The 19,478-nt window shown below is 43.3% G+C and overlaps 1 protein-coding gene and 1 non-coding gene across 4 annotated transcripts in view; both read right to left on the reverse strand.

Annotated features, from left to right (window-relative positions):
- The window catches only part of BCL2 (BCL2 apoptosis regulator), a 214,686-nt gene that overhangs the window by 169,332 nt on the left and 25,876 nt on the right, over nt 1-19,478 (reverse strand). The gene's annotated exons all lie outside the window — the stretch shown is intronic.
- On the reverse strand, nt 4,072-4,179 carry LOC118907842 (U6 spliceosomal RNA). Its single transcript, XR_005022993.1, has one exon. It is a non-coding gene; the product is annotated as a U6 spliceosomal RNA (small nuclear RNA).

Here is a 19,478-nt window from a genome sequence, read left to right on the forward strand (position 1 = left end):
GCATTATCTGTCAAACTTATAAATGTACTTACCCTCTGACCCAAAATTCCAATTCTAGGATTTTTATCCTGCAGATAAAACTCATATGGATGCAAAATGATGCCTGTAGAATGCCAGTCTTTGTAGCAACGTTTGTACTAGCAAAAGTTTGAGAACAATCTAAATATCCAACAAAAGGAGACTGATGAAATAAATTATGGCATCTTCCTATGATGGCCTATTATTTAGCCGTAAAAGAGAAGAGGAAGCTATTAACGTATTGATATGGAACAAGCCCCAAGGAATATTGCTAAGCAAACAAAGCAAATTAGAAATGGCAAGCCAACTCTGCTATCACCAATGGAAAAACAAAATTATATAGTTTGTACATATATATTTGCAGGTACTCCCTGGAAAGATACACAAAGACTGGTAACAGTAGTTGCTTTCAGGGAGAAATGAGTTTTACGAGGCTGACTTCCTTATCATTGTATACTTTGTATCTTTTAAATATAATAATATGTGTTATGTTACCTATTCAAAAAATATATTAATTATTTAAAAAAAAAAACATAAAAAAAAATATATTATACACACACACATATGTATAGATATAACTACATATAAATAAACAGCCAGTGCCAAACAGTTGCAAAAGCTGGCTTCTGGCCCAGTCTTGTAGCTAGTGGGCTAGTGAGAGAAGCTACTTCACCACGCAAGGTCTCAGTTTCTTCATCCATAAAATGAGGATAACAATCCTTCCTTCCTCTTGAAGTCTGAGGAGCAAATGAATGAATATATGTAAAGCCTTTAGACCAGCATCTACTACACAGTAAATGTATGCAAGTGTTTGTTAAAGTAAGTGCCATCTAAACTGAGATCAGAAAGATCAGCAGGAATTAAGACAAGGAAAAGGGGAGCAGGGGGAAGCAGATGTACCACTCAGAAGGAATAACAGGTGTAAAGGTCAGGGGGTAGGAAAACGCACAGATGCACTGGGGAGCGGCTGGAGTATAGCCTGCGAGGAGGAGGAACCACAGGAGACAGGATGAAAGGAGCGAGCGTGGACCCGTCAGGACAGTTCCTCTGTGGAGCACAGGCAGCAAACGGGGCATTTCAGGCAGGGGAATTCCGTGACTGAACAGGCTTTCCTAGAAAGAGTTCTCTGGCAGCAGTCTGGAAAACAAGTTGGAGAAAGGCAAAAACCGGGTGGCAGAGGCCACTTGGGGTTTGCTGCCACGACTTCAGAAGAAATGATGAGGCTGTGCGCTAAGACAGTGGCAAAAGGGAGGTCCGAGAAGAAGGATCAGAAGACACAAAGGAGGCAGAATCGACTGGGCTTGCTGACCAGGAAGGGCCGTGGTGTGGGAGGGAAGAGGGAGCCAGGGGTAACCCCAGAGTTCTGACTTGGGTTAAGTGGAGGCCCAAGATGCAACTCCTCGAAATGAGGAGTTCAGAAAAGGGAACTGGTTGCAGAGGCGGGAAGGTGGCATTCGCTGCGGTTCAAATGCCCCGTAGGTAATCCGTATGCAGCTAGACTGTCTAAAGCTCAGCTTGGGCTGCAAACACAGCTTTGAGAGGTACAGGACGAATTTTAACACTCAAAAGCTCTGGACTATGTACGACTAAGTCACCTGCCACCAAATGGCAACGGTCCCTTTGGTCCAAGTAAGAGACTTTGGAGAAAGCCTGTTACCTGTGATGTAGCTGAAACCCACGCTCCCTCCCTCCTTCCCTCTCTTGGTCTCCTTTTCCCTCACTCCTTTCTTTTCTTCTTGGTTTCCTTTTCTCTTTTTCTCCTCTCTTCCTTCCTTCCTAAAAATAGAAGAAAAGTCTTCACAAGGGGTTTCCATAAAGCTTCCCATGAAAGAACCTATTTCTGACCAGTTCCATTAACCAGTGGCAATGCCTCTAGTTTCCCAACATTCCTGCCTCCTTTCGCATCTCTCTTCCTACAGAGCAGAAGCCACTAGAACGCGGTCATGGTCCCGCAGGTGCACTGCACACCATGAGGAGCATCCCTGAAGACCTCATTCTTCCATGTGTCTTTCTCCACAGGGGCACCCGTCTAGGTATTTCTTAGAAGGACATTCCATGGTTTTCTCCAGCTGAGGGTCTTTAGCAAAACGAGTCCCACTTAAAGTCCACCAACCAAAGAAAGGGTTTTACTAAGAGGCCTTAGAATCAACTTCTAAAAAAGCATACATTCTTCTAGTTAAAAAAAAAAATGCTTTAGCAAGATTTCTGAAACTATTTAGCCAGATGAGGCTTTGAGTCTCACTTACTCACTAAAATGATCCTTAAACTTCTCTAAGCTTCAGTTTCCTCACCTACAAAATTGAGATGAACTGTCAGATCATCACCAGATCTCCTTCTGGATCAAAAAGTTTGTGAGTCTAGAGTTGAGGGAGGATTGAAATTAGTTTCATGACAGTGTGAAATATTTCAACAACTCAACACTGCCATAAGAACATTCAAGGCAACTTCATTTTTGGAGCTTGGTTGATTTCCTGACTAGACAATAGAAACATTCCCACTTTCTTACCTGCAAGGTTTATTGCAATGGCAAGTATATTATTCCCAAAGGGAAATCCCTAGTATTATAATGAAGCAGGTGCTCAGTTTTCAAATCTTATGCCTCCCAGAGAAGCCATCTCATTTCATGGCCTGAAAAACCACAGGGAGAGAAAATGTTATCCCCATCATGGGTTACTATTCATTCATCTGTCGGCTTTTTGCAAATTATCGGCTTACCTTTCCAAAATAGAAGGTAGAAAGTTCCATCTACCAAGAAATGGACAATGTATTTTCCCACTTGTAGAGATTTATGAATTTGTGAGAGCAAGTGAGGAGTACAGGCCAGGAGACCCAACCTAAATAACAGACTCCCTGACTTCTTGCTCTGATATGCCACGGAACCATCTAGATGCGTTTGGTTATTATAGCAAGGCAATGGGCATTAAAAATCAGATGGAAGGGATTTTCACGTACAGCTCCATACAAAGAGAAATATCACAGGAAGGGTGGCCATTTGTTTAGTTAAAAGAACAATTTTTTAATCATACCCACCAAAATATGATGTCTCTAGCATAGTACTTTAAGTAAAAAGCAACATATGTCAAAGTTTAATCAACTTAAAATATTATATCTTAAAAGATATCAGGTAATGTACCCTTACAAACCAAAGCCTGATTAGATTAGTTTGAAATGCATTATTTTGAAAAATAATTTCAGTTGAAATCTGATTTCAGCAATGTGCTTCCGGTAATCATATAAAGGAGAATATGAGGCATCTTCCAACGTTTACAGCATATTTGCTCTTACTAACACAGCAATATATAAATCAGCTGTCTAATTTACTAGAAACCAGATATGATTTACTGGTGTTTGGAGGGGATTAGAGGAATAATGCATGAAAAGGTTTCCGTCTGTGAAATGTGTATGTATAAAATCTAAGTACAAGTATTTATTTTTCACTCCAAATTGTTCCTGATACCCAACATCACTAAAAATAAGATAAGGGACTAATTAAATCATAAACTGAGATAGCTATTTCACCTTTACTTTCAGAAATGTAAAAAAGGCTGGTGAGTATTCACACTGCTGGTAGAGCTATATAAACTACTAACTTCTACAAAAGGCAGTTTGACAGAATCAATCAAAATGCCAAACACACTCACTTGTGGTTACAGCAATTCCATTTCCAGGATTTCTTTCCTATAGACACATAAAAGAATGTAATACAAAGCTATTCACAGCGTCATTGTCTCAGAAAATGTCAGAAAGGGATGAGTTACTAAGTCATAGTGGATTAATCCAGCCTTAACAAAGAGAAAACCAGCTCTTAACTTACTGATATGCACAGAATTCCAAAACGTTATTTTAAGTGAAAAGCACAAAAGCAGAACAGCATGTATGTCTGCCACCCTCTGTATAAAAAGGGGGAACTAAGCATATACACATACATATGCATACATGTGCATATACATATACATATATCCATATATGCATACACAAGACTGATGACACAGATTCTGGGAAAGGAAACCTGGTGTCTGGGAGAGTCTAGGAAGAAGACTCCCCCCTGTATGCCTTCTGGGACCTTTTTTCTTTTTTTTTGCATGTCATCCTTGCGCAGGAGCCATGCTAATCTTCTCTATATCGTTCCAATTTTAGTATATGTGCTGCCAAAGCGAGCACCTTCTGGGACCTTTTGAATTTTGAACCATGTGAACATGCTCCATATTAAAAAATAAATTAACATACAAAAACATGTGACTATAATTTGTTCAGTGGTAATCACTGAATACACACTCATATGTATCACTACTTAATAAGAACTTAAAGGACTCTATTTTTAAATATCAGAACACTTAGAGCAAGACTGGGTTGTTTTTTTTTAAAAAAGCCGTATGATTAAAGCTGTGGAAATAAAAATGAGGTGCTCTTCCTCTTTCCATTCTCTTGAAGTTCTTAGAAAATAATAAATGACATATACCAGTTTGAAGGAAAACCATTTAAAGGGACATAAGTCATCATTAACCCTTCCCCAGATGAATGACAAAGAGACACATGTTCTAATTAACACTGAGTAACATTGTGTAGAGAACAGTTTGCAGTGGAAATGAACAGATGGCAGACAAATGCATGAAGTATTGGGGTGCAAGAAAGAAAACTTGATCTGACACTGGAAACTTCAAGCAACTGAAAGAAATTGCACCTGAGTGAGAATTGTGCTAAAATACAGATGGGCTGCCCTACGCAACTTTCTCTAGTTTTTAGGTGCATCAGGTTTGGCTGCTTTCTGTATTAAGTTCACGCAAGGCAGATGCTATTCCAAAGCCCATCCCACTTTCTACAGATGCCAACACACCTCCACACCGACCAACAGCCACCTTTTTACAACAGAAGTTTTCCTATCCCCAGGAGGGGAATGGCTCAGTTACCTAATCTAGCATTTCAGTTCAATAAAAGATTTCAGTTCAACAAAGGACATCATCTTGGAGTTTGATGTAACAAGAGCTGACCCAGAGGTTTATGCTTTAACAACCATCTCCTTTCTTTTCTGTGAAACACAGATTTATGACAGGAGGCAGAAGAAAGAGACAAAGATCTCAGGGTTGACAAAACCCTCCTATGATCTACAGAGCAGGTACCAAGGGTTTCACACTTCTAACTTCTCTGCTCAGAGGCAGACTAGAGAGAACCACATGAGCAGGAAGGCATGTTCCCTCTTGTTTACAAGTTCATCCCCTTCTTAGACTTCTCTCTATGCAAACAAGGATGTCACAGGCAGCAGCAGGTTCACTAGCTGAAACCCCAGCAAAGAACCAGTGACTCCACATGTGGGAGACTTCAGCGCAGCTGACAGATGCTATTTCTCTCTGTCCCCATTGACCCAGGCTGGGGAGATGGCACATTTCAGACAGGATGCCCTCCCCAAGCAGAACCCTGAAGAAAAAAAGCTGTTCGAGAACCCAAACCAGGATCTGGTTTCTGCCAATTGAGAAGGACAGAGACCAGTAGCTAAGACAAGGTCATTACAGAAGGTACGTTGAGTTTACACCTATTTAACATCAGCAGACTCTCCATATTCTCATGTCTTTTCTGGTTTTACCTATATAAAGCATTTTAAATGTACATTCTGTAGTGAACAGCAGTTGTAAAAAAAACATAAAATTTTGAGTAAACACCAGACACAGTTGTTGCTTGTCTATGCAAAAAGGAGAAAAGGGTTTTGTTTGTTTGATTTCGGAACTCCAAGTAACTACTCAGAGCCAAAAGGCAGATAGTGGGCTAATCAGATTATCTTTAGCAATATTCACAATATTGAAGGCTAAGAATTGTAAATACAAACACTTTGTGCAAACTGAATTTTTGGACTTAAACTCATGCTATGATTCATGTGTTTGAGAGGAATATATATATTACATACATATACACACACACGCACAGCAGATTAATGTATATATTTTATACAAAGCTGACAGTTTCCACTGAAATACCATTTGAGGTATTCAAACTCAATTCCATTCTCTATCCGAGACAGCAGACTGCTCTGGTTTGAGGTTATTTTTAAATATAAAAACTAATTATCCTATCTCACTGCCTATAAATCCAATTTCTATTCCTGATTCTGCTTCTGTTGTACATCTCTGGGTAGTCCCTCTGCAGTATGACTTGTTTACACGCTGGTCTCAAAACATAGGAAAGACAGGGATCAAGTAAAAATAAGCTTCTCCACCTTTTAGGAGGGTTTGATAATACAGCAACATTTCCGTAATTCTATATATATATAAAAAAAAAATCAAGTCCATTTTCTATGATGGGATAGGTTTTTCTTTTAAGGTGGTAAATTTTATAAGAGTAAAGTAGAGAATATAAATTTGGCACATAAAGAGAGAAGCTGATGCCAAAGCCAGAATGCTCTCTCTGGGTTTGCAGATTTTCCTGCACAACCAATCAACCAGTGCACGTGCAGGATGCATCCCACAAACCTTTGCAGACCACAGCCTCCGTTTTGCCCTGTGTCAGCCTACTAAGACCTTTCAAGGCCCTTCCGGATTGGATGGCAGAGCAGAGACAACAAACACTCTCCCTGCTAAACGCTACTAATTCCTCAAAAACGGAGTCCTTCCCTAACATGTCAAGGAATGCAAACTAACAACCACAATTTACGCTTACCAGCGGGGGTGGCGAAGGTCAAAGGCAAACCAAAGTAAATTGACAATGATAAAGCGCTCCAATAGCCTATGGTTAAAAACAAATCCTTCAAGTCTTTCCCACTTTCTCAGTGTCAGTTATGTGAGCCGATCCGAAGAACTTCAGAAAGTTTCTCATCAAAAATCGCTCCTGACATTCCCAGGGCAGCCACCAATTAGCTGCTCAACCCCTGGCAGCCTCTTCAACTTTCTAGACCTTATTTTTCTTATCTATGAACAAGGTGACCCTGAGGTTCCTTCCAGCTCCAGCCAGCCATGGATGATGATCAAAGGCTGTGGCCACCCCCTAACTCCAGCCGCCTCCCCAAAGCCTTCACCTGCCTCACCTCCCCATGGCTCTGTCTACTCTGTTTTTTGGCCCCAGCAGGCAATGGGAGCCTACGGAGGCCAGATCTTTCTCGGACCTTCCTGACTGAGGTGCTGTTTCTTGGTTTTATAAGCATCTCAGATCGAATGAAGAGTAAGGAGAGAATAAAAAGATGAGCTGATTATTGAGATGAGAATCCTCAAAACAGAGAAAAACACATTTGTGAAGAAGGAAAAGTCACTTTGGGACACTCTCTAGGCTTTTTTTTTCCCTCAAGAAGGGATTCTGGAAGCCCTTTTCATGTTCTACTCTCTCCGCCCCCATTCTTGAGGCTGTGATTCTCGTTTCCCATCTCCCTCAAGATGAACAAGGGGGGAAAGATTTTCTCTTTCTCTCTCTCTCTCTCTCTCTCTCTCTCTCTCTCTCTCTCTCTCTCTCTCTCTCTCTCTTCTAGTTTGGCCAAATTCAGATCCTTCTTCCATGCACTGACTTCTGAACTTCCTGGTAAACTTTGATTAGGCCCAACTACCATGGGAGTTGACCTTTTGTAATGGTATTTTAAATAACACTTTTCCCACACTGGATATCCACAAAGGTCAATATTTGAATTCTTCCCACCCTTATTTTTGAAGCAATATAGCTTTCTTCAATCTGTCACACATGAGCAGATTGGAGCCTGTGGTGATTTCTACCAGGAACCCCACCTTCCCCCAAAGGAAGAAACTTGCAAGGCACTTGGCTGAATCCAGGTATTTGTCAACCTAATTGGTAAATCTAAATACAAGCTTAATTTTTTCCAAGAGAAAACTCTAAGTCCAGTGTAAAGAGTATAGTGCTGCTGTTATGACTATTACACCCTGGGACCCAAATATTCGTTCACCAACCCACGTAAGAACAGAATGATATGCTGCCTTCATGAGTCTGTGTGCTTCCCGAGGAGGTATTTACTCAGCTCCATGGCACACACATTCATTCTTTTGCTCCAACATCCTTTTATATCAAAAAATCTGGAAATAATTTTTGATGGCCAAAGTTTGGATGATCTGAACACCACTGTGTTACTGAGGCCGTGTTAAATGATGTTAGATTTCATTAAAAAACACACGCACACAACAGTGATGATAATGTCTTTCACTCCTGATACACCTTCACCCAAGCGTGACAAGTTACAAGCAGCTCTACTCTCACTGTCCTTGACAACCCTACCCCCGTGGAGGCCACAGGGTGGAACAGCACGTGGAATGCGCCTTTCCGTTCTGGGGCTAAATACAATACAGCCCTGACTCTTTCTCAAACACATTGAAAGGGCCCCTGAGTTTCATGACTAAATGAGTTTCATTGTTGTTGAGAAATAAAGGACTTGCTTAAGTAGTTTCATATGTAAACAGCCTAGCTCAGAGTATCATGCGTACGATATTACGTGTAGTTTTCTCTTTTAGTGTTTGCAGTTTCCAGTTTAGGATTTATCCAATTATCTATCTATTGTCTGGCAGGCCTGGCATGGGGATTCCAGTTACAGGAAATGCTTCTGTGATCGCCGGCCCAAAGCAAACGCTGGAGCAGATGGCAGCATATCCAAGAGGGTGTGTAGGCACTGGAGGTGTTCGCCTTGGAGGGAGAGGCCGCCAGGCAAAACAGCCCAAGTGAGAGGTTCAGCGACAAAGCTACTTCTAACCACTTTGCATGGGTCTGTTATTTACTGTGGGAAGGGGGGTACTGCGGATTAGGGGTGTGTATCGGTGGGGGAGTGACACTGTTGAACCCTGCTCGAGGTGGCGGCCAACACCTGTGCTTGTAAAGATGTGGGGCACAAAGGACAGCAGAGCTCTGCTGCGATGTTTCCAGAACCCTCCAGTGCCCGCTTTGGGTAGCTCTGGGCAGACCCACAGACTCTCAGGGCAGGAAGACTGAGGCCGGCTCAGCATCTCTGCGGCTTCCTCTCCATTCATGGTCAGAAGATTCCTTGAAAACCAAAGTCAGATCATTTTGCTTCCCTGCTCAAAACTGTCCACTGGCTCCCCATTGCACGCAGAACGAAGTCCCAAATCCTTGCACGGGTCTCCCAGGCCCTACAGTGGTTCCTGATGGCAGCAGAGCCATCTTGGGGGCATTTGGGAAGTCTGTGGGGGCCACTTGGGTGGTCACTCAGTAATCGGGGGTCACTGGTGGCTTTCACAGGGTGGACAACCTGAAATGCACGGCACGGTCCTGCACAACCAAGAAATGTCCCACATCCCTACGACTTTGCAACATCCGCTGGATATTCGTTCAGGTGAAAAACCTGAGGCCATTTTACATAGTGACACAAAGTGTTTTGTCCACGATCTTCACAAACAACAAACATCTAGGGAGTGATGTACTTTGTTTTGTTTAGAAGTGTACTAGGCAGTATCCACTACTTCCAAAATCACTAAGGGTGACACTGACTGTCACTGAGTCGCCAACGTAATGGCCATGTGCCTTTAGTCTCACATGGGGTCACAGCACAGTCATGCCAACCTGATGCGTTGAAACACTCAGTTACAATGGCCTCTTCACTGTATTTCCATTATAGTATGTTAAGGCATTAGACTGACGGCTTGTAATTATGTGGGTAGGTAGGTTATGTCTTTTACAAATTTCACTGCAACAAAGTAAAAGCAGTGCTACTAAATATCTATTACAGAAAGCAAGATTTGGGTCTGGCCAGGGCTGCTTGCCCCACCTCTCCGACTCGCTCGGAGATGCCCCTTCGCTAGTCTGTGATCACGCTCAGCTCCTGCCTGTGTCTGTGTCTCAGACATCCACAGTGCTAGCCTCCTCCATTCTCTCACCCTCCTTTTTCTTTCTATGGAATACATCATTGCCCAACATCACATTTTATGTCCAATTGCTTACTGACTTTCTCTGCTGCTAGAATTCAGCTCTGTGAAACCAAGGACCTGTCCACCTTGTTCCCTAGCACCACAAGCAGAGCCTGGCATATACACAGCCCATTTGTTGACAAATAGAGGAACAACAAACAACAAACTGAGGTCTGGTCCTACAAAAGGGCTCCCTTCTCTGGAACTAGCAAATCCTCCCATAACCACTCTTGCAAAATGTGCTTTCTGCCACTGGTCATGTTTCTCCTTGTGCAGTAAAAGAGCAATAAAAGGGAAAGAAGCCAGTGAAAAGGAGGAGGGCATATTTTTTTAAATGACCATGTTTCTAGGACAAGACGGATGGGATGGCTGCTAACACTGGTACTCCCCCTAATCTTCAGGACGCCCTGCCCATCCTCTCTACTCACAGTACAGAAATACACTGTGGAGGCAAAGCGCTGAAAAATTAACGACTTTTATAATCCCATACACTGTGAATATACTTAATGTGACTTAACTACACATTATAAAACAGTTAAAATATTATATTTTCTGTATATGTGTTTTACCACAATTTTAATAGCTACATTAAAATTTTAAAAAGGGAACAGTAGCAACAGTTATTGTAAGGTACATCCTGAAGCCAGAGGAGTTAATTTTAACATGTTCAGAATAGAGAGAAGACAGCAAATCCACACAGGCTGTTTGTTCAGCTGTTGTTGATTTTTGTCTTTTTGTTACCCCATCTAATACTCAATTAACACTTTCCATAAATTATTTCATTTCTCATCAGAAACTTCTAATGGTAGAGTGAACTAAAATTAATCCATAGCAGTAACTAATAGTACCAAATTTACTAAGTATTCTATTTGTAGATTGTAACCCATAGCCTACATTAACTAAGGTGAGCCTAACGCTCATGAGGTAAGTTAAAGATTATACTTGATTAAAAGAGCATTAATATTAACTGACTTAATAACTCATTTCAGTTAGGGCTGTTATCCCAAGTTCTTGACATTTGTAATTGAGAAAGTTAAGCTACAGGTCACCCTTTGGTAATGTCTAACTGCAATTTTGGTTATCTTTAAACTGCAATTCCAAGCCATGAGATGTAACTAGTGGCTATTTTCTCATAAGCCAGAGCATTTGAATTTACTCTGGAAGTTTATCAGACTTGCTTCCAAACTTCAAAAACTCAGATTTGCCTGCAGTAGCCTATAGTGACCTTGAATATGATCAGCCCCAACCCCCAGGTTAACCCATGGTTTAAGTACTAAATAAAGTTGACTTCATTTATTTTTCTTTTTTTCTCCTGAATGGAGGTCTACTTTGTAAAGCATATCAGTGGAATGGAAATGTTATTTTCAAGGTTAGCTTTAACATACATTTAAACAGTATTTCCGATATCATTAGAGATTTTACTCAAAATACCAGAGTCAGCCTTATGACCCTTCCAAAATCTACTAATGACTCCGTGAAAAGCACAAAATCTTTGTAATTATCAAAAGTAAGATCATGAATGTCAAAGCCCTGGCTCACAGAAAAATGCTTAATAAGTGGCAGTTACAAATATAATAGCCAAAGTTGAATGTACATGGTCCTCCTAAGCTAAACATGTTATTCCATTTTAGCTAAACAGATACTAGACCAGTCACTGATTCCATCCAGTTTGCAAATTACGAAGCTGCACCAATTCAAAAATTCTTCTGAAACTCAATTTCCAGGCTTTTATTTGGCTTTTGTTCCTGGGATTTCCACTGCTTTAGAGGATCCAGCTTTAATGGGCTCTTTCTGAGAAATCTTCCATCGGTTCTGAGAAGTACTTTTATTGAATGCTCCATTTAACTTCATTTTACAATTAATGAAACTTTGAAGACATATTTCCCATCCCCTCTCTTCAAGTTCTAGTTATTTTTTTCTTGCCTTTTGGATAATTAGGAGCAGAAAACTACTCCCACTAGGAACTAAAGGCAATAAATATGGCAACAAAAATGCCAAATGCCAGAACAAATGCCATTTGCAGGGTTCTGAAAAGCCCATTTCTCAGAAGTAGAAATACTCTGTGTCATCGCTGAAAGGTCTTTTGGTTGCTAGCTATCAAATGGATCACTTTCGGATTTCTGTGAAATTCAACCAAAAGTAAGCTTTTGAAGGTTTTACTCTGCCTTAACAAGATCACTTAACCTTTTCCAGTCTGGGAGCTAGACCCTTTCCTGTCTGTATAACTCAGCCAGTTTGGTCATAAAAAAACCAATTTCGTTGTTTATTTTCTTAGCCTAAAATGTTTGTGTGGTTAACTGAGTGCAAATGTACCATATCTGCTCTTCTTCTTTTAAAGTTTTAGATAAATAATCACTAGACATAATCAACCAGGAATGATCCTCTGCTTGTATCCCAACCTGGAAACATGACAGAGAAGGACACGATTTGTACAGACACGTAGTCTCTTCAAATTACTTTTCACTGTGTTGTGAAAACCTGTTTCAATCACTTTCCCAGTCAGCCAATGCGTGACCCCAGGATTTTCTATTCAATTAATTCCCAGTAAGTCACAGGGCCCCCTTGGTAATGGATAAAACCGTAAGGCGTGGTTCAGAGGAAGCAAAGACACATGCAAATGTGAGAATAAACGGCTCCCATAGGATTCTTTATACATTTCCTAGTTTTAGGTATATCAAGAGCACTTTTAAAATAAACTTGCATTGGTTTCCTATTCCAATGGAAAATCTGACTTCAGACTCTGCAGTGACAGAAAAGAGCCTTACTTTTCTGCACAGCCAGCACCCAGCTTTGGCGCCCCTGACTGCAGCATTTATGCCACTGAATGCTGGTAGGCTTGATCCACAGGCTTCAAGAATCCTGGTTCCTGGATCCCACTCTCCACCTGCCACAAACCTGATCAAACTGGTCTGGGAGGGAGCCTGGGCATTGGCACTTTTAAATGCTCCCTGCTTTATTTCAATGTGCAGCCAAGGTTGAGGACCCCTGTGCCTTAGTCCATGCCGGCTGCTATAACAGAACACCACAGACTGGGGGCTTTCAAACAACAGAAATATATCTCTTACAGTTCTAGAGGCTGCAAGTCCAAGATCAAGGAGCCAGCAGATTCGGTGTCTGGGGAGAACCTGTTTCCTGCTTCTTGGACATCCGTCCTCTGTGTCCTCAGATGCCAGAATGGGAGAGGATGCTCTCTGGGTCTCTTTTATAATGCCAATAATCCCATTATGAGGGCCCCACCTTCATGACCTAATCATCTCCCACAAGCCCCACCTCCGTGTACGATCACAGTGGAGGTTAGGATTTCATATTAATTTTGGGAGGACACAAACATTTAGTCTACAGCAACCAAAAATTTGGCCAAGATCCCCCCATGCCATTTTAAAATAAGGGCCAGCAGGGCTCCTGCTGGGCGTGGAGCTTCCTGCCATCCTGTGAAGTAAATGAATGAAGTCAGCACTGAGTTGAGGGTCCCAGTGCTGTTAAAAGAGAAGGAGTCCCACAATCAGCCACACTTTCTCCCCACTAGGTCCCCCAAACTGGGGCCTGGGTGGAGAGGAAGGTTACACACAATTCTATAGGGTTCTCATTCAAGGACCAAATAGGCTGATCACAGTCTCCCCTATTTGGGGGTCCCAGGAGTAGATATTCCCAGGATCGTGGTTGTACCAAAGGTGTTCAGACTCTTCACAAGGGTCGTTCACAACCTGCCTTTGGTAGGGTGTACCCTGGGCCAGCTGCTCCAGCGTGAGACCCCAGCACCTGCACATAGGCAGCCTCTGCAATACTTATGCAGCAGAGCTCCCGATGCTCAACAGGGAAACTTACACCAGCTCATTATCTTGAAATTTTAAATCCAAAAATGCAAATCCATGACTACAGAGCATAAAAGTCCTGAGCAGAGAACTGTGCTGCCCTAGTATGTCTGATCGTCTCATTTGCCAGTGGCATGGGACATCTAAACTGAACGGTCAGTTGCAGTGTACTCTGGGTTGAGGCAGGGAGTAATGTGGGTTTTTACTAAAACTTTCCTCCCCCCAGACCCAAGGCAGGCTTACAGAGCTCTGGCTCCAGTCTATGAGAATCCTGGAAGGCCACAGGGGCTGGTTCCCATCAGGCTTCACTCCAGTGAGTGTAGACGCCAGGAAAAAAGGAAAAGGAGTTGCTGGCAACAGGCTGCAGTGCATCCCCAGGGAGGGAGGCCTCCCAGCCTGTTCTTCCCACCTCACTCCGTCTTCCAGGGCCGACCACAGCCTGCTCACCAGCATAGACACCACCCAAGGGACCAAGGCGGGTACACGTGCAGCAGCTAGAGGGAAGGAGGCTGGGGTAAGATAGGACAAGATCCTTTCTGAATGGAAAAATTAAAACCACTGAGGGAAATTCTCATTCATCCAAGAGCCATGAGCTGTGTGCACTCAACTCCCCTGGCAAGGAATTAGGGGTCGTTATTCCTTGCTGAAGATCCTTGCCCTGGAGTTGGGCAGGGGGGCAAGAAAAATGTCCATGGGGCTCTGTCCTTGCTGAGTTCTCTCTCTGGCTGACCTCTGGAACTGAGCCCCTGGCAGTAGAAGGGGCCCTTGCATCTCCCATGACATCTACCCAAGGATGCCCGGCCTTAATTGGAGCTGTCTCTGGGCGGGCAGGCAGCTGCAGATTGTAACCCTCCCTGCAATCTTGCTTGCAAAATGGGAACATATGCAAATACAAGATGGGTAATGGCTGCTGAGGTGCTGGATGGGAGAAGTGTTCTAGAGGCTTGCAAGGGCCACACACTGAACATATGTCAGCCATGTGCTGCGGCTCTTACACAGGAACTGAGTCCTGAGCTTGGGTTTCACAAACAGGCTCACAGTGCATGGGGAGAAACTTTGGGGGAAGCCAGTACCAGTTTACCTGGAGAATGAAGGTGGGAGGGGTGGGGGAGCTTCTGCGTCTCAGCCTGGGCTTGGGAGATACTGAAAGGGCAGTCACTCAACTTTACTTAGTAGGCATGTCTCTATGTTCTCCACCTTCTCTTGGCAACTTAAATTTGAAAACACACCAACTATCTGATGGGGATGCAGGGAGGTGCAAGGTGTGGTGGCATTCTGCCCCCACTTTCTGCGGCAGCAGCCTGCCAGGCTCTGTCAGGCCTGGGAGGGCTGTACTTGTCTGGGGGTGCATCTGGACTGTGCCCTAGAAGGGTCACCTATGGAGCTGACCATACCACAGCTGTTTGACAACAGCCCACATGATACACTCACAACTACAGGAAATCTGTGAGAGTAAAACCTACCCCACACCAGGTGCACAGCCTGCACAGCAAATGTGAGCACAGTAGAAAGAAGTGCCTTACTGTTCCTTTTTCTACTCTCAAAGTTACTGCAGTTCTTTAGGAATTCACTTAATTTCACCACATATGAATTGAGAACCTGCTTACACAGTTTGGTGGGGAGGAGACAGAGACATATATGAATAATTATGATCCATGGCTACTGCATTTTATAAAAACACAAAGAGAATGTAACTAAAGGGAAGGTTAACTGAAGGCAGAGGATCAACCAAGAGCAGGAGATGTGGAAGGTGGGGGAGCAGGAAGCAGAGGAGAGGGAGGGTTAGTAAGAAGGAAGCTGGAATGCGGATCAGTATCAGCCCAGACAGTCAGCCAAGAAGGTCCCTGGATAGCTAAGGAGTTAGGATTTGGGGTGATTTGGGGATGAGAGGTGGACCATGGAAGGAGGTTGGAGATGGCATACAATAGTGGGAAGAGAGTTAACATTCCCTTAGTATCCAAACCCTGCCAGGCTCAGCACCAGCTTGCTACTTCATGACCCTTCATCAGAAGCCCGCGGAGTGGAGGTTATTGTCCCTGGGTCTCGCAACTCTCTTCTTAACGTGAAGACCCATTCAAAAGGCTCCCATGCGGCTCTGAGGACTTGAGGGAACATAGGTCTGTAGGGCACCGAGGCGGGGACATCCCACGGTGACTCTCATGCTACCTCCTCTGCAGGTCCCTCCCCACGGTGCTCCGCTCCTGCAGCAGCTTTTCCCATCTCTCCCTCCCTTTCTTCTCCACGGCACTCCGGCTCCAGTGCACTACTTCCTACTCAGAGCAACTTACAGCTTTCCTGGTCTTCTCGTCAGTCACAAAGCAAACAGTCTTCTTCAGAAGCCAACTTTCTTAGAAAGTACTGGAATTCTTCAGGGAGCTAATCATTTTATACCCTTGCCCTGTCACATACGAACAGGGAAACAGAAGCTCAGAGAAATTAAGGATTTCTCCAGGTCTAGAACAGGTGTTTTAGGAAGACATTACGGCACTGACGGAGAATGGATGGGCTGGAAACACGTGCTCAAAGAGGGCAACACTCATTTTACTACATTTTGGAAAAGGCAGAAGTCCAGGGGAGGAGAAGAGTCAGTTGCCAGGGGGGAGGGTGGGGGAGGGTTTGATTACAAAGGGGTAACAGGAGGGAATTCCTTAGTGCCGAAGGAGCTGCTCGGTGTCCTGGCTATAGGAGTGGTTATGTCTCTACACTAATCTGTCCAAAACTACAGACAAAAACAGTGAATTTTACTGTGTGTCAACTTAAAAATAAACTTTTAAAATATAAGGAGACCAGCCGAGAGATTACAGAAGAGTCAAGAAAAGACGAGAGGTGGAGTTACAGCAGGGGCTGATGACAAAGGGGGAAAGAGAGAGATTTCAAAGGTAGGGGATTGGATGTGTGGGGAATATATGTCCAGTAGGAATCACAGAACAGTCGACTATAGATTTTTAGAGGAAAATATTGTAAGAGATCATTCAGGAAAGCTCTGCGTCACAGATGAGAAAACTGCATTGAAAATGATTTAAGGTTTCGGGCTTTGTCTGGGTGGCTGGTGATATCATTAACCAGACAGCCCAGACACGGAACAGCAGGCTCAAGGAGGAAGTTGATGAGTTCACTTTTGGATATTTTGAATTTGGAACATTTATGTCACCAAGATTTCTTTTTTTAGTTTTCAGGAATTTGAAAACAAAATTGTTGGGTTTTGGCATTGACAGCAGTATCCTTCCCCAAATACTGCTTCACTGCAGTGACCAAGAAAATGAACTCGTGGCTATAGAGTCCTATGCGAAGACAGCACATTAGATTATTCTGAGTTTGTATGTGACTGACAGTTACTCGAAATGCAGAGAGTGATATTGATCCAACATTGATTATAGGCACATTCTCCATTAGGGCATTTGCCATTAATGCTACCATATTTCCATGTATCTACACAACAGCTTTTTTTCTCCCTTACTGGTAACATACAGATCAAACTTTGAAAAACAGCTATTTTCTTTTCTTATGGATGCCAGGATGTAATTCACTGCTGTTTTGTTTTTGTATTTGTTTTATAATATGTAGCAAATTCCAATGGAAGATGAGCAGTGACTTGCTACTACTCAAGCAGCAGCAGTCCGGTCAAAGTTTCAGGGCAGACAGGACTGAAATCAAGGATGACTTTCTCACTCTATCAGAGCAACTGCCGAATGACTTGACTTAATAGACAGGCAGAAAGATGGAGCATTTGCAACACCCTCCCAGCCATGGGGATATGTAACCAATTTTAAGAACCAGAACCTTGAAGTTGCAAACTACCAGGAGGTATACTGTTCTTCATAGCCAAGCTTGATCACAGAATAACAAAATATTAAGTGAGTAACATTTAAAATAACTGCTTCCTGTTTTTTCAAGTGCTGAGTAGAGTGATGCAAAGATGGGGAGTCTTAGGAAGTAGCTAGAATGTCAATGCCTTCTGGCAGGCATCTTTGCTCGCTGATATATTCACATGCTTAGCATAGCAGACACTCAACATATAATTGTTGAACGAATGAATGAAGCTAGGCAAAGCCACTATGCCTCATTTCTTCACTCATTCATTCAGCAAATATCACTGAGCACTTGCTAGTGCGAGACCATTTTTCGGCATGGTAGCTTATGTACACATACGGAAGACACAGCTCCGTGACTCAGCACATTTATAACCCAGGAGAGGAGCAAAGAAAGGAATAGCAACTATCTGTATGTCAAAGCCATGTCAGATAGCACGTGATGAGGCTTGGAAGGGAGGCATAGAAAGTGTTGGAAGGGTGCTAGAGGTCAGCAGGGTCACTTCCAAAATGGACACCTTCATCCAGGTAGTCTAAGCCTTAGAGGATAGAGAATTCTGGAAAACTTGGATGGAAGCTGAGTGCTCTGGGATGTAGAAATAGCAGGAAATAAATCCCAGAGCTGAGAAGACAGAGTAAGTTTAAGGAATAGCAAATCTTGCCAAGGAGTAGCCAGGACTGTGAAAGGGGGATGCACATTCTCAGTAAGAGAGGAAACTTAGCAGCAGGCATAACTCAGGGAAGGATTTCAATCAAATCTGTTACAAAGACTAAGATAACTGGGAGTGAGGAGAAAGTGGAGCAGGTTAATAGAAGCACAAAGACAAGAGTTAGTAAGGGCAAGGGCAGCAAGGGCCGGGAGGAACTGCGGAATGACAGGGCCCGGTGACTCCCTGCATAGGGAGCTGGGCAGAGGCCCCAAAGACGTATCCTCACTTCTGGGCCTGGGTGACCAGGATGACAGTGGTGGCGTGAAGAGAAACTGCTGAGTCCAAGAAAGGTTTTGGAGGGATGATCGAGAGTTTAGCCCTGAATTAAATATTTTGATGATATGTTAAATTTCAGCTGCCAACAGAAAATCCAGGTGGAAAAGTTCATCAGGAAGTAGTACACAAGCAGAACAGGAGTTTGCAAAAAATACCCATTTGAGAAGCAGCTGCACGGAGGTGATCGTGAAGCTGTGAGGATGGAGAAGCTCACTGGAAAGAGAATCAGGAAGAGGGTGAGAGACTGGAGTTAAGGTAAACAATTAAAGCACCTTGCAAGCCCTTTACTCAACACACTCCCTCAGAACACATTTTTCAAAGCAAAAGAGAATTGCTAAAACTGGTTTTCCAGCTGAAATAAAGAAAACACCTCAACACTTCATTCATAATAAGGGCAGTGGCAATAATCCTATCCGACAAAGCTCAAGCTAACCTCCATCGTTGGAAATTCCACTTGAGAGAGAGCGCGTGATGGCAGGAGGGCGATACCACCCATTGCTTTGGGCGGCTCTACCTTCAGACTTAATTCATGCTTCACTCAGCAGGAAAAAAATAACGACAGGCTTACTTCTATATGGCAGAAGGCAAGGGAAATGAATAACCTAATTCATGTAATCTGCACTCACCACAGATATGAAAACAAGAGGAGATGCAAGCATCGTGTGGGCTGAATGTTTCTTTCCCACTCCCACCCTCATCCCGCCCGTCTCTCTTTCCCAGGTCGTCATCAACACATTTCAAACGCCTCGGAGATGATAAAGCAGCTCAACAGCTGTGAACTCCTCCACAGGAGAGCTACGCGGCTCACCACCCAACCTTCCCACCTTTACGTGGAACAAAAGCCTGCCTTCTACCCCTGGCACCCACAGCTGTTTTCCACGAAGAGGAGAGAACCCAGCCAGCCCTACTGGTGCTTTGAAGGTATGATATCCTTTTCCTGTGGCCTAATTTAGCTGCAGACTGAAAAGTGCAAAAAAGCAAAAAAGTGGATGAGGTTTTCACAAAGAGTTACTTAGTAAG

Source organism: Manis pentadactyla, chromosome 6 (genome assembly GCF_030020395.1).
Source record: "Manis pentadactyla isolate mManPen7 chromosome 6, mManPen7.hap1, whole genome shotgun sequence".
NCBI lineage: Eukaryota > Metazoa > Chordata > Mammalia > Pholidota > Manidae > Manis > Manis pentadactyla.